Genomic DNA, 24,254 nt, shown 5'->3' with positions numbered 1-24,254 from the left:
GTCGTAGCCATTGACTTAGCTGAAGGCTATTCTAACTGTCTCTCGGCAAATGAGAGAATGGCTTCGTCAGTGTAGTCGCTAGCAAAGTAGTCGTACAACTGGGCGAGTGCTAGTCCGTACCTCGAGACCTGCCTTGTGGTGGCGCTCGGTCTGCGATCACACAGTGGCGACACGCGGGTCCGACATGTATTAATGGACCGCGGCCGATTTAAAGCTACCACCTAGCAAGTGTGGTGTCTGGCGGTGACACCACATTCCTCCCCCAAAAATCGGCGAACGGTCGTGTTATAAGGTTTCCGCCCGCCGTGGGGAGGACCCCATGTCGACGTATGCGATGAGGTGGGGAGCCTAACAACAGGCGAGGCTGTGCCACCCGCACCCGGCCATTCGGTCCGAGGGGAGCTAGGAAACGCCTGAAAACCTAGTCCAGGGTGCACGTCAACATGCGGTGTATGCGCCCGTAAAGAGACAGGAGGGGCCGAAGGGTCGACCTCCATTGCGTCGGGGTATTTGACGCGCGAAGACGCCATGTGGTCCGGAGCGGGCAAGAATTCCATGGCGGAGGACAGCTGGTCACGGGAAGCGATCGGCGGCGCGTGACCCAGGGAGGCGCTTGGCGGCTGCAGCGAAGCGTCCACTGCGGGCGGCGCCGGCTGGAGGACAGGCGGCGGCGGCGGCGGCTGCGGCGGCGCGTCGCCATGGGGCAAAATGGAAGGCATCGTCGGTAACACCTGGGGATGAGGCGAGCCAGTAGATGGGTCCCCAGGTCGCTGACCGGACGGCACCGTCGCTGAAAGCAGACGGGGAGCGGCAGAACCCGTGCGACGACAGAGGCGCAGCTGATTGAGATGCCGACGCACCTCACCAGAGGCCCCCAAAACCAAATACATCGCGCGGCCGAGGCAGCGAAGAATGCGCCCTGCGAGCCAACGCCGTGAACCTCGATAGTTGCGATAGAATACAACGTCGCCTGGAGCAAAAGCAGGAGTCTGCCGCTGCACAGGAACCTGATGCGGCGGGTGCAGCAAAGACATCAAGGTTCGATGAGGACGACCGTGGAGCAACTCAGCCGGCGAGCGACCCTCTCGGGGCTGAGAGCGATACGATGACAAAAAGAGCAACAACGCGTCCTCCCGAGATTGCGACTCTTTCAACTTCAACATCTGTGACTTGAAAGTCCGGACCAATCGTTCAGCGGCACCGTTTGACAGAGGCGAAAACGGCGCGGATGTCAGATGTTGAATACCATTGGCCTGGCAGAATGACTGAAATTCTGCGGACATGAATTGTGGGCCATTGTCGGAAACAATAGTCTGCGGAAGACCTTCAATGCAAGAGATAGCAGACAACGCTTGGATGGTGGCAGAGGACGTCGTGGAAGACATCCGGACAACAAAAGGAAAATTACTGAAGGCATCTACCACAACCGACCATCGAGCATTCCAGAATGGACCTGCAAAATCGATGTGCAAGCGTTGCCAAGGGGAAGTGGCTTGTGGCCATGCAAAGACTTTCCGTGGCGGTGCGGATTGTTGGTCGGCACACGCGATGCAAGAAGAACACATATTCGTAATCGCAGCATCGATTCCGAACCAAGTACAGTGCTGACGAGCAATTTATTTCGTTCACACTATACCCCAATGTCCTTGGTGAAGAAGCCAGAGGACTGCAACGAACGTGGGACCACGACTCTGGACTGATCATTATCAGAACGCAACAACAAAACACCACGTCGAACAAAAAGTCTCTCCTTGTGAGCAAAAAATCGGCGAACCAACGGATCCTCGATCCGAGACTTTGACAAAGGCCATTGCGTAGCAACAAAACGCAAAACGGTAGCAAGGACCGGGTCAGCAGCTGTGGCTGTAGCTACACGACGAAAATCAATCGGAAACGATTCGACTACTTCATCGGTTTCCGCATCAATGAACATGCAAGCAAGTGCAGAAGAATCGAATGCTCTATCCTCAGCAACAGGCAAATGGGACAACGCATCGGCGTTTCCGTGCTTAGCAGTGGACCGATACAAGATATCGTAGCGGTACTGCGAGAGGAAAATAGACCAGCGAATGAATTTCTGCGCTGTACGCGGAGGTACAGGCTTGTTCGGATGAAAAAGCGACGTCAAAGGTTTGTGGTCTGTGATGATGGTAAAGTGACGACAATACAAGAAATCATGGAACTTAGTAACACCAAACACGAGAGCCAAAGCTCTTTCTCTATCTGTGAATAATTTCTTTGCGCAGACGAGAGCAATTTGGATGCAAAGGCAATAGGGCGTTCATGCGACCCATCTTTGTGCGCAAGCACAGCACCGATCCCGAAATCCGATGCATCTACCATCAACAAAAGGGGTTTCTGGGGATCGAATGGCGTAAGGCAGGTATTAGAAAGCAACGCCGATTTCAACTGGCGAAAGGCGCGTTCGCATTCCGTCGTCCAGACGAACGGATCACCTGTACGGCGTAAGCGATGAAGCGGAGCTGAATGGGGAGAGGCATTGCGCACATTTACTCACACCTTGTGATTCTAAATCGTGTAATGTTCTTGCGACCTCATCACGCAATGCGTGGGGAACATTGCGCGCTCGGAAAAATTTCGGTTGCGCGTTTACTTTCAGTTCCAAATATGCTTCATAATTCTTAGCGCAACCAAGGCCCGGTGCAAAAATGTCTGCAAACTCTTCACACAGACGAGAAACACTGTCTGAAGGCAGAGTCTGATTCACTGATAGGACCTGATTTACTATAGACATGTTAAACAATTGAAACATATCTAAACCAAACAAGTTCACTGCAGAAGAAGAACGAAGAACGTAATATGACACAAGTTTTGTTTGTCCTTTGTATGTTGCAAGAAGAGTGCACTGTCCTAACACAGGGATCTGCTGTCCTGAATATGTAGTTAGCTTAACATTTGCGGAACGCAACGGAGGGTTGCCCAGTTGTTTGTACGTGCCGCGATTGAGCAATGAAACTGCAGCTCCGGTATCGAGCTGGAATGGGATCACTTTGCCATTAAAGTCCAAATCTACAAAAAGTTTATTGTCCTGCTGGCGACAAGAGCGACTGTCTCGTGCAATGTGAACTGATACAGGTACAGCATCATTTGCTAATTTACGTGATTTCCGGCGACGTCGACGCACACTTTGTGTGTGACGAACACAGTCCCTGTTAGAGAAAGTGGCTCTGGACGAAGTGGAATTAACTACATGAATATCCATGGACGAAGGTTCACGAGCCTGAGTATTCTTGGTTCGATTCCGGCGCGAAGCAAAGGGCCTGGAATGATTAAGAGTGTCTGATCTGAGCTTTTTCTGGCAAACACTTTGAACATGTCCTTTCTTATTACAGTAAAAGCAAATAGCTTGGCGTGAGAAGCAGTTGTCACGCGAATGTCTAGTAGCACACCGCGGGCATGATTTCACTACATTTGTATGCTGGCGCGGCACACCTGGGTTAGAGCGTGGCGGCAGCTGCGTGGACGTGCGCAAGGGCAGTTTACCGGGCCGCGCAGTGCGCCCGGCGGGCCGGTTAATGTTACACACGGCTTGCGAAGTTGCAAATGATTCCTGTGCAAAGTCAAGTGTGTCTTGTCTATCCAATATGTCTATCACTTGTTGAAGGGAGGGATTAACTAGTTTCAAAATCTGCTCCCGTATACGAACATCAGAAACGTTCTGTGCAATTGCATCACGTACCATTGTATCTGAATAAGGGAGTCCACATTCACACTCAAAAGCACAATCCCTTGCAAGGCCTTGCAATGTTGCAACCCACTCCCTACTAGTCTGACCGGCCGTACGTTTTGTACGAAAGAACGTGTACCTTTTTGCAACGACATTGACTGTTTCTTTGAAATATGCGTCCAATGCCGTCAAAATTTCTTCGTAGGACAGAGTTGCTACGTCACGTCGGGGAAATAATTTCACTATCACACGGTACGTTTGCACCCCTACACACGACAATAAATGAGGCTGCCGCTCGTTACCTTGAATTCTGTAGGCGGCGAGATGAAATCCAAACTGGCGTGACCACTCAGCCCATGTCTCTTGGGTTGGGTCAAACTTGCGAAACGGCGGTGCAACTGCATGTTGTGGCTGCGGTAGCGGTGAAGCGGCGGCGGCCGCATCGTGTTGCAGTGCACGTTGCCCTGGATGAGCTGTCCAAGGGCATCCAATAACGCCTGCGTCTGCTGATTCTGCAAGCGATAAAATTCGGACAGTACATCTGGCGAAGCCATGACAAGTAAACGTAAGCAATTAGAAAGAACAAGACCCTTTCCGTTGACTCGTCGCCAACTGTTGTGGCGTAATAAGACAGCTACGCCACACTGAAGTAGCCGAAAGGCACGCGTTAATCTCACGTAGGCTAGAGAGAGGTCTGAAACAGGATACGTAATGAATGGTAGCAAGAAAAGTACGTAGCTGCTATTATACGTAACTTTTAATCCATTATTTGTATACAGCATTCCTTGATGATACAAGTGAGACTCTATCTTAATGGTTAATGGCGCCTTGCTAGGTCGTAGCCATTGACTTAGCTGAAGGCTATTCTAACTGTCTCTCGGCAAATGAGAGAAAGGCTTCGTCAGTGTAGTCAATAGCAAAGTTGTCGTACAACTGGGCGAGTGCTAGTCCGTATCTCGAGACCTGCCTTGTGGTGGCGCTCGGTCTGCGATCACACAGTGGCGACACGCGGGTCCGACATGTACTAATGGACCGCGGCCGATTTAAAGCTACCACCTAGCAAGTGTGGTGTCTGGCGGTGACACCACATTTTTCTCTCACGTTCGGTTTGTACCTAATCAGTTTCATTTTCGTCTTCCTCTTTTCCACTCAACTCAACGTCGAATGCAGGAAAACATTTCCAAAATATGTCACGAAAATTGTTCAAAATGGTTCAAATGGCTCTAAGCACTATGGGACTTAACTGCTGAGGCCATCAGTCCCCTAGAACTTAGAAGTACTTAAACCTAACAAACCTAAGGACATTACACACGTCCATGCCCGAGGCAGGATTCGAATCTGCAACCGTAGCGGTCACGAGGTACAAAAAATGCCGTAGAGTTCGTAAGTTCTAATTTTCAAAGTAATTCTGTTCATTATTTCCTGATCGACTTTCAGAATATAGAAATTATTGCTTCTCAGTGTAATATTATGTATGGAACTGTAGACGAATAAGTTGAGTTAGGCAGTTTCATACGCCACCTGATGAGACAGATTTAGAATGTGGTTAAATACCGCATTTATAATTGAATTTATACCTTATAGTTTAATTGCCACACTGTGTTCAATGACATCGATTGTGATAATATCAGTATGTGCTAAGAAACTTTCTCATTCAGCTAGATTTCAGAAACTTTAAACAAAGGTGGCCACACCCATGACTTTCAGATAAATGGAACGTGTCGTGTTTATACATTCTTGTATAGTTCTTGAAATGCCTATCCGTTTCTCGAGGAGATGATAAAATGCTAAAATTATCGAAGTCATATCGAACATTACCATTTTTCTTGTAAGTTATCTAGAGCGAAACTGGTTCACTTTCGGTGTGAAGGCTAACTAACAGCAGTTGCAATTTCATATATTTCAGTCTCTTCCTGTTGAGTTCTTCTCATAAGTAGGCTTCGAAAATGGGGTATTTGCTGTTCTTTTGCATAATGTTGTAAGTCAAGCGGTCTTGGTGGAACATTCCTTTTTTTCTTGTATGTGTTCTAAAAATACAACCCTTCAAATTCACGAAGTGCTATTGCTTGTAACATATGCATGTGCCTCTGCATGTCGGGTGGCCGTATGCGAGAAGTTTTAGCAACAGTAACCCCTTTAGCAATTCTCAGTGCATCTGCAGCTAATCATCCGAGTACACGTAAGGCAGTAATTATCGAAATGTTAGTAGTATTCCACTTGGTCTGTGGATCGGTATTATACGATTTTGCTTTTGGAGGAAACTGTAAAACAGTTTTACGAACAACTTTCAGAACTCCTATGAGATTACTGCCCGGTTTCATACACGTAAGACTACTTCGAAATTTCATAATTATTTTGTTGATTACATTCCCTGTGGCCTCCGCTTTTCATAACTATCCCCTAATTAACTTTTGATTTAACTGCGCCAGTCACTGCTGAAGCAGCTAATTCTGCACTGAGATTAGCGTCATTTGCTTCCACTCACTACCATCCTTTCTGAGCTAGAAACGTGTCTGCTGGACGTCTATCTGACAGACTGTTTAGATTCATTGCGTAAGGAATGTTGGTTTCATTGCGCACTTATTCCTGGACCACAGTATGATATATACTGCCAAAATTGGATTAGGACCACAATATTTCAAAAATGGTTATCTACACTCCTGGAAATTGAAATAAGAACACCGTGAATTCATTGTCCCAGGAAGGGGAAACTTTATTGACACATTCCTGGGGTCAGATACATCACATGATCACACTGATAGAACCACAGGCACATAGACACAGGCAACAGAGCATGCACAATGTCGGCACTAGTACAGTGTATATCCACCTTTCGCAGCAATGCAGGCTGCTATTCTCCCATGGAGACGATCGTAGAGATGCTGGATGTAGTCCTGTGGAACGGCTTGCCATGCCATTTCCACCTGGCGCCTCAGTTGGACCAGCGTTCGTGCTGGACGTGCAGACCGCGTGAGACGACGCTTCATCCAGTCCCAAACATACTCAATGGGGGACAGATCCGGAGATCTTGCTGGCCAGGGTAGTTGACTTACACCTTCTAGAGCACGTTGGGTGGCACGGGATACATGCGGACGTGCATTGTCCTGTTGGAACAGCAAGTTCCCTTGCCGGTGTAGGAATGGTAGAACGATGGGTTCGATGACGGTTTGGATGTACCGTGCACTATTCAGTGTCCACTCGACGATCACCAGTGGTGTACGGCCAGTGTAGGAGATCGCTCCCCACACCATGATGCCGGGTGTTGGCCCTGTATGCCTCGGTCGTATGCAGTCCTGATTGTGGCGCTCACCTGCACGGCGCCAAACACGCATACGACCATCATTGGCACCAAGGCAGAAGCGACTCTCATCGCTGAAGACGACACGTCTCCATTCGTCCCTCCATTCACGCCTGTCGCGACACCACTGGAGGCGTGCTGCACGATGTTGGGCCGTGAGCGGAAGACGGCCTAACGGTGTGCGGGACCGTAGCCCAGCTTCATGGAGACGGTTGCGAATGGTCCTCGCCGATACCCCAGGAGCAACAGTGTCCCTAATTTGCTGGGAAGTGGCGGTGCGGTCCCCTACGGCACTGCGTAGGATCCTACGGTCTTGGCGTGCATCCGTGCGTCGCTGCGGTCCGGTCCCAGGTCGACGGGCACGTGCACCTTCCGCCGACCACTGGCGACAACATCGATGTACTGTGGAGACCTCACGCCCCACGTGTTGAGCAATTCGGCGGTACGTCCACCCGGCCTCCCGCATGCCCACTATACGCCCTCGCTCAAAGTCCGTCAACTGCACATACGGTTCACGTCGACGCTGTCGCGGCATGCTACCAGTGTTACAGACTGCGATGGAGCTCCGTATGCCACGGCAAACTGGCTGACACTGACGGCGGCGGTGCACAAATGTTGCGCAGCTAGCGCCATTCGACGGCCAACACCGCGGTTCTTGGTGTGTCCGCTGTGCCGTGCGTGTGATCATTGCTTGTACAGCCCTCTCGCAGTGTCCGGAGCAAGTATGGTGGGTCTGACACACCGGTGTCAATGTGTTCTTTTTTCCATTTCCAGGAGTGTATTTCCAGGTACAATTAGATGTAATGTACGACCCCTTCCAACTATACAAAAACAAATGATAGTAATACGTACATGGAATTGGTCTCAAACATATATTCCAAATCTCTTCAGTTACCTACATACAAATTTCTAGCATGACTACTTGAATGATTTGTGCACTTCACAATTTTGAATGAGAATGATATAATACTGCCCAATGAGGTGCTAGTGTTTTCAGTTTCAGTTTTTGATGGTTTTGCTCATGATAAGACCAGTCATATGCAGGCATACTTTTTATAGACCACCACTATAGCGTAGACAATTTTTGTACATGCCAATCATCCAGCAACATTCAGAAGTAATTAAATAGAGACGACGCTAATGTAATTATTTATTTCAAACAAGATAAAGGTAATTTTGAGGGACTAATCCAGTGATAGTTTTATCCCTGATATGACTTTAAAGCGTAAAGGAGGATACAGTGAGCAAACATTTTTCTAATTATAAGAAAATTTGATGAATTAAATAATGGACGTTACCATATGAATTTAGATGTCTACATTTGTGTTTAAGCTATCTTACTGAAATCCGGGAGTAATAGTGGAGGACAATCATAATCTACTTCATTCGAGTAGTTCTGTTTTGTGCTGTAAATTGAGATGTTTGTTTGTAATCAGTTAAGATGCAAAATGAGCTGCAGTTGTCAACAGCCCTCAATTCCTCTGGATGAAAAATTAGTCTTAAGAGCCAGCTGTTCACATTTCATCGAAATATCCGCAAACATCTGTCATTGCTGCAAAAAAAAAAAAGCCCTGGGTCTTCAGGCCACAAGTGGCCCATCGGGACCATCCGACCGCCGTATCATCCTCAGCTGAGGATGCGAATAGGAGGGGTGTGTGGTCAGCACACCGTTCTTCCGGTCGTTATGATGGTTTTCTTTGACTGGAGCCGCTACTAGCCGGTTGAGTAGCTCTTCAATTGGCGTCACGAGGCTGAGTGCACCCCGAAAAATGACAACAGCGCATGGCGGCTGGATGGTCACCCATCCAAGTGCCGGCCACGCCCGACAGCGTTTAACTCCGGTGATCTCGCGGGAACCGGTATATCCACTGTGGCAAAGCCGTTGCCCACTGCAGAAAAGGGGAGCTGAAATTAGTTCCGTGACGGGGACAGCATTTATATTAGCTTCTCAAACGCTATGGAGGCCGAAGAAGACTAAGATAATAAAGCCAAAGAAATCCATATGTCTACGAAAACAGAAGGCACAGATGGAACGGAAACACTGGAAGAGAAGAAGAAAATTAATATAATGAGAAAGATAATGATGATGATGATCATGACGAAGATGATGGAGAAGACAAAATAAAATTTTATCAGAGAGAGAACGCAAACGTACTGCAGAACTATTTTCGTTGAGCACCTTTGTTGTTTGCGATAATTGTCTCCTAGGAACTATAGTTCTTCCTGTAACTATATTTATGTTTCCTTTTTTTTAACTTGGAGTACGAGTCCTCAATGTATTTTAACTTTTATTTGCTAAAGTTCTTAAAGTTGATGTGCATCTCCATCCACATCTACACTCAGCGAACCACTGTACAGTGTACGGCAGAGGCTACTTCCCACTGTACCAGTTATTGGGGCTTTTCCCATCCCATTCCCATTTGGAGCGCGGGAAAAACGAAAATTTAAATGTCTCTGTGGATGCTGTAGTTAATGTAATCTCTTCCTCACGATCACTGTGGGAGTGGTACGTAAGAGTTGTACGAGAAACAAAAACAGTAAGTATTGCAACACATTTTTATTGACAAATTTCGGTTAAAAAACTTTTTTGTGGGTCATCGCTGAATATTGGGGCTTCATCCTCTATAGTTTCATGGAGTCGCTGCAGTATAAGTAGCTTTCACAATGGCATCTGTAACGGAGGTGCTTTCCAAGTAGAGTTACCATTGAGTATCTTTCGACGGAAATCAGTGCATCACAGCTATTCATAGGCGCTAACAGAATGTCTACGGAGACCTGGAAGTGAACAAAAGCACGGCGAGTCGTTGGGAGAGGTGTCTGTCATTATCAAAACACGGTCGTTTTACCCTGTCCGATCTCCCATATGCCGGCCATCCGACCACAGGCAGCTTTGACTTCTGCGATGTTGGAACGAGCGGACACTCTCATTTGAGGTGATCGACGTATCAGAAGGAAACACCTCGCTGCTCAGATGGACGGTTCGGTTAGTAGTGCTGATACACTCGTCCACCAGTTGGGATATTCTAAGGTATGTGCCCACTGCGTTCTTGGCCGCCTTACAGAAGACCATAAAGAGCACCGGACAAACATCTGTGCCAAATTTTTGTTGAACGTTGTCACAGGCTTGAAACATGGGTTCATTAGCTCGAACCTAAAATAATACGGAAATCCATGGAGAGACACCACACCACCTCTCCTTCGAAGAGAAAGTTCAAAGCCGCACACTCAGCCGGTGAAGACATGGCGACGCACTTCTCGACTCTGAAGGGATTGTTCTGTTTAATGTACTGCCCCATGGTGCAACCATCAACTCTAGAAAGTAATGTGCTACCCTCAGGGAACTGAAGAAACGACATCAGTGTGTTCGTCTCCACAAAAATGAAAACGTACTTCTGCGTCTTTATGGCAATGCAAGGCCTCACACAAGTCTGCGCACCCAAGAGGAGCTCATGAAACTTCAGTGGACTGTTGTTCCCCATCCATCCTACAGTCTGGAGCTGCTTCTGACTTCCATCTGTTTGGCCAAATGAAGGATTCGCTCAGCGGGAAGCTGTACGTGGATGATGGGGAGCTTATTGATGCAGCAAGACGTTGACTCCGACGTCGACAAGTAGACTGGTACCATGCAGACATACATGTCTAGGCCATCGCACTGAACGTAAATCATGTAGAAAAATTGTGTTTGGTAGCCGAATGAATGGGGTATGATACGGTGTATTAGAATCCGGAATAAAACCAAAGTTCATTCAGAAAATAAATGTTTAGCATTTCTTGTTGAACGCCCGTCGTAGTCTACTGCTACTCATTATTTAAAGCCCATTCTTGAAACTTTGTTAGTAGACTTCGGGATAGTTTCTGCCTATTTTTAACAGTTTGGCAGTTGAGTTTCTTGATCTCTGTGACACTTCCTTTCGGATCAAACAAATATGTGACCAAAAGTGCTGTGTTTCTCTGTATACGTTCAATATTCCCTCGTAGTCCTATGTGGCACAAGTCTCACGCATTTGACCAGTATTCTAGGATGGGTCGCACAAGTGTTTTGTAAGGAAACTCCTTTGTATACTGATTGCATTTCGCTAGTATTTTGCCTAAAAACTGAAGTCTGCTGCCTACCTTCCCCACGACTGAGCCTATCTGATCGTTACATTTCATGACCCTACTAAGCGCTACACAGAGTCATTTGTACAAGGCTACAGATTCCAACTATGACGCATTGATACCATATTCATAGGATACTGTGTTTTTGTGTTGTGTGGAACGCACAATCTTACATTTCTCTGCATTTAAAGCAAATTACCAATCCTTGTACCAGTTTCAAATCTGTCACGGTCTGACTGACTGTACTTCGTTGTAGGCAACTGCATCATCTGTGGGAAGTGTGAGCTCCTAGTACTGTCCGAAAAATCATCAGTATATAACAAGAAGAGAAAGGGACCCAACACACTTCCTTGGAGTACACCCGAAGTTACCTCTACATCTGCCAATGAAGCTCCATCCAAGATCTCTTGCTGTATCCTCCCTACTAAGAAATTCTCATTTCACAATTTTCGACTGACACCCCTACGATCGCACTTCTAATAATAAGCGTCTGTGTGGTAACGAGTCAAATGCTTTTCGTAAATAAAGAAATACAGCATCTACCTGACTGCCTTGATCCATAGCCTTTAAGGTGCATGTGGGAAAAGCTAGAATTGGGTTTCGTATAATCTACGTTCTCTATACCCATGCTCGCTCGCTGGAGAAGGTCGTCCTATTCGAGATACATCATAATGTTTGAGCGCAGAATATGTTCTATGAGTCCGCAATAAATGGATGTCAATGATATGGGACGGAAGTTTAGGATCACTTCTGCTACACTTCTTGTGGACGGGTGTGATATGTGTTATCTTCCAGCTTCTGGGCACGGTCTTTTAATCGAGGGTTCTACGATAGATTATAGTTAATACAGGGGCTAAATCAGTGGCAAATTTGCTGTGGAATGTGATAGGGAGTCCATCACCATCTAGAAGTCTGTTTAATTTTAGCAATTTCAGGTCTTTCTCAACACCGCTGACTCTAATGTTTATTTCACTCCTTTTTTCAGTGGCATCAGAATTAAGCTGTGACAATACTCCTATCTTTTCCTTTGTAAAGAAACATGTGAAAACTGAGTTCAGCACTTCTGAAAACTCTCAATTTCATCTTGCATCTCCTGCATTGTTCACAAGTGACTGGGCACTAACTTTGGTGCCATTAAGTTCCTTTATATACGACCAGAATTTCTTTGGGTTTTATGAAAGATCTTTCGACAATATTCTGCTATGACAGAAGGCGTGACCCATTGCTCTGTTGAGTGCCAAACGCGTTTCATTCAGTATCTCTCTATCTATAGTCCCGTGCTTTATTTTATACCTATTATGCAGTTTATTTTAACAGAAGAAGCATTGGCGGTATGCAGATTAGGTACGTTTGTTTATTGGCTCTGTCGCTTAAAATACATAAATAAGAACTAAAATGTACGATGCACAATGTACTGTGAGGTTGTTTCTTACTTTTGTTTTTTGTCGTTTATTATATATATATATTATTCATATATGGAGGAATCTATTATATATCATGTGTTTTCAGCCTCTGGCCTTATTAAACTGTTTTCAGTTCCTTTATTTTAAGATGAACGAATCACTTTTACACTGTTTCAAATTACTCGTCTATGACTTACGTATACGTCACGTGACACTTCGAAAAATTTTTACCTCTACATAATCGTTGTTTACGTTATTTTTACGCCACTGTTGATAAAGTGCACTTTACGGTAGCAGGTATATGTGGCTGCATAATATTTTGTCGTTATTTGTACAACTGTTGAGCGTATTGTTTATAATATCACACTTTTCTATATTTTATTTTCTGTTTAAAATTTTTAATTTTTACTTGCAACGTAACGTTATGGAAGTATATTAAAATTATTTTTCTTAATTTAGTCTGGCTTCATTTCATACCTCGTTGGAATTAGTGAATTTAATCATATGAATATATACGAGCGCGATCGGAAAAATAATGCCATCGAATTTTTAATATAGGAACTCTTAAGGCTTTTTAAATGAAAAAAATGTTATTAACATTCTAAATCTTTATTCTTCATATCTATATATTCATTTCTCAATGTAGTCACTCTGAGGACTAACACATTTCTCCCAACGAGACACTTGTTTGTTGATACCGTCACTGTGGAACGTTTGACTTTGTTGACAGAGCGGTAATCTCAACTCTACTAACACCGTTTCGTCATTATCGAAGTGAAGTCGTCGAAGGCGTTCTTTAATCTCTGATAACAAATGAAAATCTGGTGTGCCCAATTCAGGGGACTGTATAGAGTATTAACGATAACAGTGAACACAAGGTTTCGGGTTGTTGCAGATGTCCAAGCGCTCATGCTGAAGGAGAGGGTGTTCCATGTGTGCACGAACTCTTCAGACTGGGAACTCCATTACAGCACACTGTTTCCCACGCATCGACATGGTTCCGTAACACACCACCTTGTTATACACCACAGTCCGGAGCACCCTGCCAACAGAGGACTGCGAGTATGTTGTTGCACAGCACAATAATTTTATGATCCTGGCTTAAAATTTTTGTTAAGGTTCCATCAAGCGAGCTCCTCGGTAAGGAGTAGGTTAGACCTAAACTGATGTACCAATTGTTATGTCAACATGACTTACCACCAATACAACAGATATCAACAGATATCAGATGTCATTTGTTAAACCAGAGTAGCCTGTAAATTTGGCACTGTTTAAAAACAATGTTAGGGGAACTTATTTAATATCAGTTCCGTGTAAGATTTATAGACATGAGCTCCCATGATAGGTGTAGGCTATTTTGGCATGTGGTACAGAATTGTTCTGAAACTCACTGGGCGATGACATTCCGGGATGATTAATGTGTAGTTTTTGTTGGTGTGTCGAGGTACATTTTTCTATTTAAGCTTTGCTATAAACATCTGTAATAAGATACAAAAAGTGCCAGACACATGGTCTGCTATCGCTGTTGAGACTTTTTTCGTTTTGACGGAACAGGGGCAAATATTATCAGAGTTAAATTCAAAGCAGTGGCAGGAAAAAGAAGAATTATGTAGGGAAGTAGAGGTAATAGAAGCTGTGTTTCGGCAATTACAAACAGATTCGAATGAAGCCAAGGCAGCGCTATATGTACCTACCTCTTATTCCTTCGACACTTGCTGCAGTAACAATGGTAAATCACCAGAAGAGGTAATTGCGTTTATTTATCAAGTTACGCTCGTCAGCTGGATGATAGATCAGACAACCTTATCAGAAACAGAATAGCACAAGGACTTTTCGGGAAAAATTGAATATCTTAAGGCAGTAGCATAAGGAGTCAATAGAGACGTTTTTAGGTAGGATCCGAAGGTTCATGCACGTAAGTACCGTCTGACGCAAAATGCGGAAGCTGATAGACTTTTGCTTCGAAAAACTGAAAATACGGCTTTGGACGTTTTCTTACGTGGTACTCCTGCAGCAATGTCACGTACAGTGGGAGTGGAAGATCAGGAGATTTAGCTGCCCTCTTAAGGTCGCAACACAGCTAGATGAAGTCGACATTGTGACTAAAGCACATACGGACCACCGTGTTTTCTCTGTGGAGGTATAATGTCACAGATGTGGCCGTAAGGGTCACGTACGGAGACAGTGTCAACAACCTTAATACTATAGGTGCTTCTAAATGGGGCACTGACCGAAGAATTGCAGAAATTATGGAAAACAAAGAAAAGGTAACAGAGGCAGCCATTAGACATAAACTGGAGTTCTTCTGCCGACAGAAAGCATCCCCAACAGGACTTGCCAGTGCAGAAATAGATACACAGACGAAATACTGCTTTTCACGCTATGTAGGAGCAGCAGCAGCATGCTCTTTTGTGGGGCTGGAGAGGTTTTGCATCAACATGTTAAGCCTTGGGTTAACACGGCTGTTATCCATGTGATCAAAGGCCTGAGAGAAATGGTTTTGACTGGAACAAAGTCTTGTATCTATATTGTGCCTATTGCTGCATTGAGAGACGGGGAACACTAATAATGGCCTGCACCTGAGTAGGAGAGGGAGCATCTTGCAGAAAGTGTAACTTGGAGCCACAAACAAAGGAAACAAATCCCTGTGATTACTAGAATCAAACGGACGCACTTTTTAGGCTAGATTCAGGATACACACATACAGTATTGAATGATATTACAGCAGTACAAGGCCCTAATGCGTGTAACAGTATTCAGAAAACTAAAATTAATTTTATCATCCGAACAATAGAGAGTTGAGAAACAAGATAGATGAGAAAAATAGTTCAGAGACATTGTGAATAACGATAAAAAACACACTGAAAACTCGATAACCACTCTAATTATCATAATAATTATGACAATGAAGAAAGTCAAGAATGATGACGCGTTTCGAAAAGCCGTGTGACTATATGAAGATGCTTGTTTGCAAATACCGGTTTTACGTCAGTACGGACGCATATTCAGGTTTATAACGAATATATTTCCATAATGTAAATGGACAATTACGTTCTCTGTATCAGCAGACTAATAAAGTAGTCCAGGCTTTAGTGAATAACTGGATTCATAAACTGGAATACCTGACACCTTGGCTACGGATCAGGGCACAACTTTTATGTCAAGTTTGATGAAATAGTTGCGTCATGTACTATGTGACCGAAAATTAAAAGCAAGCTCGTTCCATGCACAGACTAATGGCATAAGACAATCTCCAGACTGTCGAGTTATTATATAAGCAGCAGTCGCGTGACTGGGATACATATTGGCAATATGTAGTTTGCACGTCAAACTCCAAGTGCATAGCTGTACGGGGCTTTCGCCCTCCAAGGTGGTGTACAAAAGAGAAATGCTATCCCACAGTGACGTTTTGATTCCTAAGATTGGAACACTCAGTAAATCAGTTAAGAAGTTCTCTAAAAGTATACCTGAGTTATGTCGAAACGTAAAACCAGACAGTACCAAAGCGATGGAACGACAGGAAAGTCCACACAGCATGCAAAGCTACCACAACCCTTACAATGCTAAAGGGAAAATGAAGCAGTTTTTGACGAAGTATTATCGTCCTTTTCAGATCAGCGACATGACATCGCCAGTAAATTTGAAACCTAAACATCTATCGTCCAAGTGAGTCGTGTTAAACTGTGTAAGGGAATTGTAGATACATTGCCACATTTCCCGACAATTGGGTCGAGAGACACAGGACGAGAAATATTCGAAAGTGTGTACCATTAGACAGGCAGGATTCTATATCGTATCGAACACATTAAGGTCACCCGAGGAACAGTAGTATTTAAACCTAGTTGACTTATTTCTATGAATTGTTGTATTCTTGTCAAATGCAGTCAGAGCTGTATTGTGGGTTGTATATTTCTCTAAGAGTGACGTGTTGTTTCTTAATTTTTGTAAATACGAGTTTTAGAAGGAGGGGGAGAATGGCGGAAGCTCCTTTCCTTAGGTGACGAATCACCAAGAGCAACCGGATGGGTTGTGATTATCCTGATGTCGCTGCGTGGAATCAATGGAGGAGTAGTGTCTAAAGTTCGCAATTAACCGTTGGAGTCACGTGTGTTTTTTTTTTTTTTTTGGCAAACGAGTCTGTCGTTGACGTGTCACAAATGGGCATTAAGGTTAACAGTTGATATGTAGGAGAAATACAGAAACAACTAACCTTACTCCACAGAAAGCCAGCGATAGCCAGATTCTAACGTGCGTTAGCGGATAGTATCAGCGATGCGAGATTTGAAGTAGAGTCACTGTAAGAAGTATCAGCGATGCGAGATTTGAAGTAGAGTCACTGTAAGAGGCAGTCTACCATGTGACAAACAAGTAGTTAGGTTTGACATTACTGAAGCTGCTACAATTATTGACAGGGATGCAATTGACAAACAAAGAATTTTCTGTAGAGCGACGGGGAATAGTAGAAATGTCAGAGTAAAACATAGCCATGTTCTACCGCATAGCAAACTTGGAAGCAGAAGAGGACGGAGCGAAGTAGTAGTGTTAGTTCGACTATCAGTGGTAGGGATGAAAGCGTAGTGGTGATGTTACCCGGTTCATCTTTATCCAGTAAAACGGACAGAGCTACCCTTATCCAGTAAAAGGGACAGATACAAATAATTGGTTCAAGTAAAGATGCGTGAAGTACTAACTGCTTCAGAGCGTGGAGAAGCTCATGCTCACATGTCACTCAGCGACCTACAAGGGCATCTGAAGGAGAAGATCATTACTTTTGCAGCTGGGGAAGTGCAGAATGACGTACAGACATGCGAGATGCAACTATTTCTAAGGAGAACAGGGCCAACGGAGTGACGGAAAAAAGAATTGGTACTACAGTCTCATTTTCAAAAGAAAAGCATTGGTTTCGGTTTTTACGTCATAAACTGTAATTATGAGTTGTTTCAGGAAAGGGAACTCTCAGGGCATGGCAAAATTCGTGTTACGTGATAGTGTTATTTTGGTTAACGGTACAACATGTGAGATAGTCGGGGGAGCCTTCCGCCTCCCAGCTACACTCACGGGTACGACTGTACTCCAATTCACTCCTTCTGCATTTCATTAGCCCGAGAAAAAATTTGAGATAGTTAGAACTGTAATATTTCTGGCTTTACAGACATCATATTCCGGTATAAGAAGCTCTTCTTAGAGCACTCGTGCAGGCAGCAGTGGGAAGATGACGTAATGTGGTGTGAAGTACCGATGGCAGATGATTTTTTCGGTATGGGTATCGTGAGAAAGACCGCCTAAATTGTGATCCTTCTCAGCGATTGGATGCTGTGTTCGGACGTTGCGCGCAAAATGATTATCTTCTGTTATCGATATCAGACAAACTAAACAACGTAATCACTTGCATTTCAAAATAAAGCATCTCTCGATAACGTGTTATCATTCCATTATTTCAGAGGTATCAATAAGCAGCAGAGTAATAAATAATTGCTAAATGAAAACGCAGACGAAGCACTTCGGAGATGTTCGCATCGCGCCTAAATTGGATGGCGGGTCTTTAAAGTGGTTCGTCTATAAGATCAGAACTGGTTCGGCAGTATCGGAGCACAGACATGTTGTCTCCGGCGTTTCGTATCAGTTAAGACTTAATTTTGTATGTCTAGTTTGAAAATGTGAGAGCTGGTTCGGCAGCCTCGGAGGACAGACATGTAGTCTGCCGCGGACGGTGTCAGTTTAGACTTTATTAGCAATTTCTGGTTATTTGGGCATGTAGTTGAGGACAGTGTAATAGTAATTACAGAAATATGCATTCATTATTTTGTTGAAGAATAGAAATTATTTTCAACTCTAATCTGGAATTTAATTGTGTAATTTTTCGTCTTCTGCTAGTAAAAAGAAGAGTGGCATCACGTATGAACAAAGTAATTGAAAATTTAATCGTTCTCATAATGGCAGTTCCTCGCTAAGAGTTTCTTACAGCTTTAAGATAATGGATTCACGACCTACGTGCTGTTTCCTGCGCAGCGGCTAAAAGCTATAGAAAACTATAGCTTGGTGAACATTAATTAGAACTTAGGGACTCCACACAAGGCGGTGGAAGCAAATAGGCACCTCGCGTGTGCTGCAGTCTTAGTACAAGTGAAATCAATGACACGTCATCTGTGGTAACAACCTGAATTTGACTTACCTTCATGAAACCCTGAATGATCATCTCCTATATTCCTTAGGCACATTGATAGCACCTCATCAGAACAAAATTTAGATGAGGCAAATAATACAACATATTCAGCAATACCAAGAGAACCGACGACAAAACGTAGTAACCACAAGCGCTACGACTGCTATCTTTGGTGTGTTACTGATAGTAATTTGCGTACTTTTCTTTTGTCTCAAGCATCAGATATCAGTCAAGTGTTCAACCAGCATAAACCTGGAATAAGGGAATTCTATGCAGGAATAACGGAGCAGAAATGTAAGTAAGGGCTCAAAGTTTAGAATAATGATGTAGAATAAGGAAGCAAAGTATGTAACCAGTATTTGAGTGCAGCGGAGTTTGCACCAAGTATAATTATATAAATAGATAAATGAAATAGTGCAGAACCTGAGCAGATGTAAAATTTGGGACACATTTTTTGAAACAAGGGAGAAATAGTGTGCAGCAGAGGAATTTTATTGAGAAAACCTAGAAATTTTGTTAAGGTTCCATGAAACGAGCTATGTTAGAGCTGAGCTGATGTTCCAGTCATTACGTCAATATGACGTACAGTCAATCCAGCAAACAGGACTGGCAGAAATTTAAGCACCACTGCACTACTTAACAAGGCACAGTGAGGCGACACTATGTAACTTTACGTCTGTGAACCGCTATAAATCAAAGGTCAACAGAAAGACCGAGCTCGACGATCTAAGACACATTCTCTCCTGCTGCCATTCTGTCCATGACGAAAACAATGAGTTTCAATGAAACCACGAAGAGCTACTCTTTGATGAGTAGCCTGCCACACGCTTGATGGCTTCAGGATCTAGGCAACCGCACAAAATCCATACCGCACGCTTGGTCTACCATTGCTGTCTACTTGGTTGTCGTGCATTAGAAGACTGTTGAGTAACCGGCCCTCCTCCTCCTCTGGGTCATCACGGAAAATCTGCGAGCTGCGATCTTCGCACCGTCCAGTCGAGGAGCGTCCATACAGCCTCCTGGCCTACTCCTGAACATTCGATACAGTGTTGGAAGAACCATGAAGAGCGACCATGTCCTCTTTGCGCGTCAACTGCCATCCTGGACCACAGCCGGCAAACTCCAGCTGAGCGCATGGCTCGCTATCATCGAGAGCGCTGAGGTGGTTGCCGATCTGGATCACCGTAGTATATCCGGTACGCGGAGCCCTGCCCCTCCCTCCTGCCTAAGCACTGACCTTCGGCAGCGACATCACGAAACACTGGCAAGGAGTCACCTCTCGTTTGTGGCACGTACACTCATTCCCGTTTGCCGCCTGCAGCTTTAAAGAAGGTAAACAGTTGCAAACATTGCTCGACCAGTAAATATATTTACAGATAACACTATATCACTTACACATCCGGGTGTGCACTAGACAACGAGCCCTCACACTTCGTCCAACTTCTTCATTAAAACGAGAACCCAGTCTGTGGTCGCAATAATATGCGGCTGTCATTCAGTTCGTAAAGTAACACATATTTTTTTATCGGTCAGTTTCGAACGAAAAAAACTGGAAATTTGTTGTGGTACATAGTGCAATATTCACGCTTCATCCTCTTTAGTTTCGTGAAGTTCCGATAGGCGCCGTCGCTATGTGCAGACTTCGAAACGGCGTCTGTAACGGAGGTGCGTTCGAATCACAGAGCTAGTTTCTTTTGATTGAAAATCAGAAAATTGCAGATATTCATAGACGCTTGCCGAATGCATACGGAGACCTGGAAGTGAACAAAAGTACGATGAGGCGTCTATCTTCATCCCAACGAGGTCACGCAAACTTTTCTGATCTCCCTTATGCCGGCAGGTCGCAAACGGCTGTGACTCCTGCTGTGTTCCAATTGTGGATACTCTTATTCGAGGTGATCGACGAATCACAATCGATACCTCGCTGCACGACTGAATGTCTCTACTGACAGTGCTGACACACTCGTCCACCAGTTGGAGTACTGAAAGGTGTCTGTGCCCGCTAGGTTCCTCGGTGCCTAACAGAAGACTAGAAAGAGCAACGAATGACCATCTGTGCGTAAGTGCTTGCGCGTTACGAGGCTGATCGTGACAATTATTTGTCGAACATCGTCACAGGTGATTGAAACGTGCGTACATCACTTCGAATCGGAAACATCATGGTAATCCATGGACTGACGCCACACCACCTCTTCTCCGAAGAAAAGCTCAAAATCGCACCCTGTGATGGCGACGGTCTTCTGGGACTCTAAAGGGGTTATTCTGTTTTATTTACTGCCTCATGGAGCGAAATCAGCTCTGAAGTTTACTGCTCTATCATCAGGAAACTAAGTAAACGGTTTTAGCGTGTTCGTCGCCACAAAAATGCAAACGAGCCTTCTCCTCCATGACAGCGCAAGGGCTCACGCAAGTCTGCGCACCCGAGAGGAGCTCACAGAACGTCATTGAACTGTTCTTCCTCATCCACCTTACAGCATGAATCTCGCACCTTCCGACTTTCATCCGTGTAGCCCAATAAAGGATGCACATCGCGGAAAGCAGTACGAGGAGAGTGGGTAGGTCATGGTGCTTCAAGATGGTGACTCCGACGCCGACCAGTAGAGTGGTACCATGAGGGCATACGCGCTCTCTCAGTGAAGTGGCATAAGGCTTTCTCGCTTAACTGACGTTGAAAAATAGTTTTTTTAGCCAAATGAAGTGGGAATAACATGATGTATTGAAGTCCTGAATAAAACCAATCTGTTTCAGAAACAATTTCAGTTGCTTATTGAATGGGACTTGTGGACATGAAAAATAAGAATGTAGGGCGTTAATGACGTTTCAAATGTTCATATGTGTGTGGAATCGTATGGGACTTAACTGCTAAGGTCATCAGTCCCTAAGCTTACACACTAATTAACCTTAATTATCCTAAGGACAAACACACACACCCATGCCCGAGGGAGGACTCGAACCTCCGCCGGGACCAGCCACACAGTCCATGACTGCAGCGCCTTAGACCGCTCGGTAATGACGTTTGATTTAGTGAAAAAGCTTTAAGAGTTTTCAGAGTAAAATGTTCGGAAATCTTCGTAGGTATTACTTTTCAGCACGCTCTCGTAATTTCAGATGGTTGAATGAAACCAGTGGCATCTGAATTTATCTTAATAACGTTAAAAAATGCACTCTCATGTACCATTGCAATATCCTTACCGTTGGGTACTAAAATAATCTACTTTAAGAATAACATGAACGTAACTATAAATTTCCTGACATAGTATTTGTTTTGTAACAAACGACTTGACAAAAGATTGGTTTCTTCTACTTGTGAAATGCTTTGAAACACGTCGAATCTGTTGTACAAAAACTGGAAACTTCTGATCCTTGCCTCCCCGTGGAAGTATTTCTGTGGCCAGGCATGTATTTCTCCGACATACTCATCCATCTCCATGGCAGATGCAGCAAGAGAGACGTTTTCAAAAATGGTTCAAATGGTTCTGAGCACTATGAGACTTAACATCTGATGTCATTAGTCCCCTAGAACTTAGAACTACTTAAACCTAACTAACCTAAGGACATCACACACATCCATGCCGAGGCAGGATTCGAACTTGCAACCGTAGCGGTCGCGCCGTTCCGTACTGAAGCGCCTAGACTCGCTCGACTACATCGACCGGCAGAGGCGTTTTCCATCATTGTGTGGTTTACTGCTAAATTTGAGAGACTGGACGTTCCCAGACGTGTCCGCTTATATACTGCTACCTCCTAGATGTATCTCAAGAAAAGACTATTAACTAAAATTGGAGAGTTTCGAGCTGAAACGAGGTTTACCAGCAGTCATTCTTCCCATGGTGATGTACACACATATTCCGATTGTGGGGAAATGCAATAATTCTACATGTCTTTTGTATATATCTACGATATATTCCAGATATGGTATTGACGTTGCCAATATGCAGTGATGCGGTGCAGAAATATTTCACTATCACATATCAGCAACTGGAGAAACGTTAGTGACTCTTTCGCAGTTCGATACCTGCTACATATCACATAGTTTTGAGGTTTGCATTGACACATGCGAAGGCTTTCAAGTATGTTGTTAAGGTACGTATAAGGAAGATATTGGCAATAAAAAATGATTAATGAAATGTCAAATATTCATAGGACCTGTCACATATTCTACTTGATGAAATCTGCCTTATAATTTGTTAGATCACACATAGCATGGTACCGGGTGAAATGTTTTTATCTGTAATCAAAAGTGTATAACTTAACAGAGATTCTACAGTCATGTGATTACAATTACCATGAACGTAAGCAACGGGAATGATCAGGTTTTTCGTATATACACTCCTGGAAATTGAAATAAGAACACCGTGAATTCATTGTCCCAGGAAGGGGAAACTTTATTGACACATTCCTGGGGTCAGATACATCACATGATCACACTGACAGAACCACAGGCACATAGACACAGGCAACAGAGCATGCACAATGTCGGCACTAGTACAGTGTATATCCACCTTTCGCAGCAATGCAGGCTGCTATTCTCCCATGGAGACGATCGTAGAGATGCCGGATGTAGTCCTGTGGAACGGCTTGCCATGCCATTTCCACCTGGCGCCTCAGTTGGACCAGCGTTCGTGCTGGACGTGCAGACCGCGTGAGACGACGCTTCATCCAGTCCCAAACATGCTCAATGGGGGACAGATCCGGAGATCTTGTTGGCCAGGGTAGTTGACTTACACCTTCTAGAGCACGTTGGGTGGCACGGGATACATGTGGACGTGCATTGTCCTGTTGGAACAGCAAGTTCCCTTGCCGGTCTAGGAATGGTAGAACGATGGGTTCGATGACGGTTTGGATGTACCGTGCACTATTCTGTGTCCCCTCGACGATCACCAGTGGTGTACGGCCAGTGTAGGAGATCGCTCCCCACACCATCATTGGCACCAAGGCAGAAGCGACTCTCATCGCTGAAGACGACACGTCTCCATTCGTCCCTCCATTCACGCCTGTCGCGACACCACTGGAGGCGGGCTGCACGATGTTGGGGCGTGAGCGGAAGACGGCCTAACGGTGTGCGGGACCGTAGCCCAGCTTCATGGAGACGGTTGCGAATGGTCCTCGCCGATACCCCAAGAGCAACAGTGTCCCTAATTTGCTGGGAAGTGGCGGTGCGGTCCCCTACGGCACTGCGTAGGATCCTACGGTCTTGGCGTGCATCCGTGCGTCGCTGCGGTCCGGTCCCAGGTCGACGGGCACGTGCACCTTCCGCCGACCACTGGCGACAACATCGATGTACTGTGGAGACCTCACGCCCCACGTGTTGAGCAATTCGGCGGTACGTCCACCCGGCCTCCCGCATGCCCACTATACGCCCTCGCTCAAAGTCCGTCAACTGCACATACGGTTCACGTCCACGCAGTCGCGACATGCTACCAGTGTTAAAGACTGCGATGGAGCTCCGTATGCCATGGCAAACTGGCTGACACTGACGGCGGCGGTGCACAAATGCTGCGCAGCTAGCGCCATTCGACGGCCAACACCGCGGTTCCTGGTGTGTCCGCTGTGCCGTGCGTGTGATCATTGCTTGTACAGCCCTCTCGCAGTGTCCGGAGCAAG

The sequence above is a fragment of the Schistocerca americana genome, chromosome X (assembly GCF_021461395.2).
Source record: "Schistocerca americana isolate TAMUIC-IGC-003095 chromosome X, iqSchAmer2.1, whole genome shotgun sequence".
In the NCBI taxonomy this organism is placed as follows: domain Eukaryota; kingdom Metazoa; phylum Arthropoda; class Insecta; order Orthoptera; family Acrididae; genus Schistocerca; species Schistocerca americana.
The sequence above is the reverse complement of the archived record's forward strand: the minus strand, read 5'-3'. Positions refer to the sequence as shown.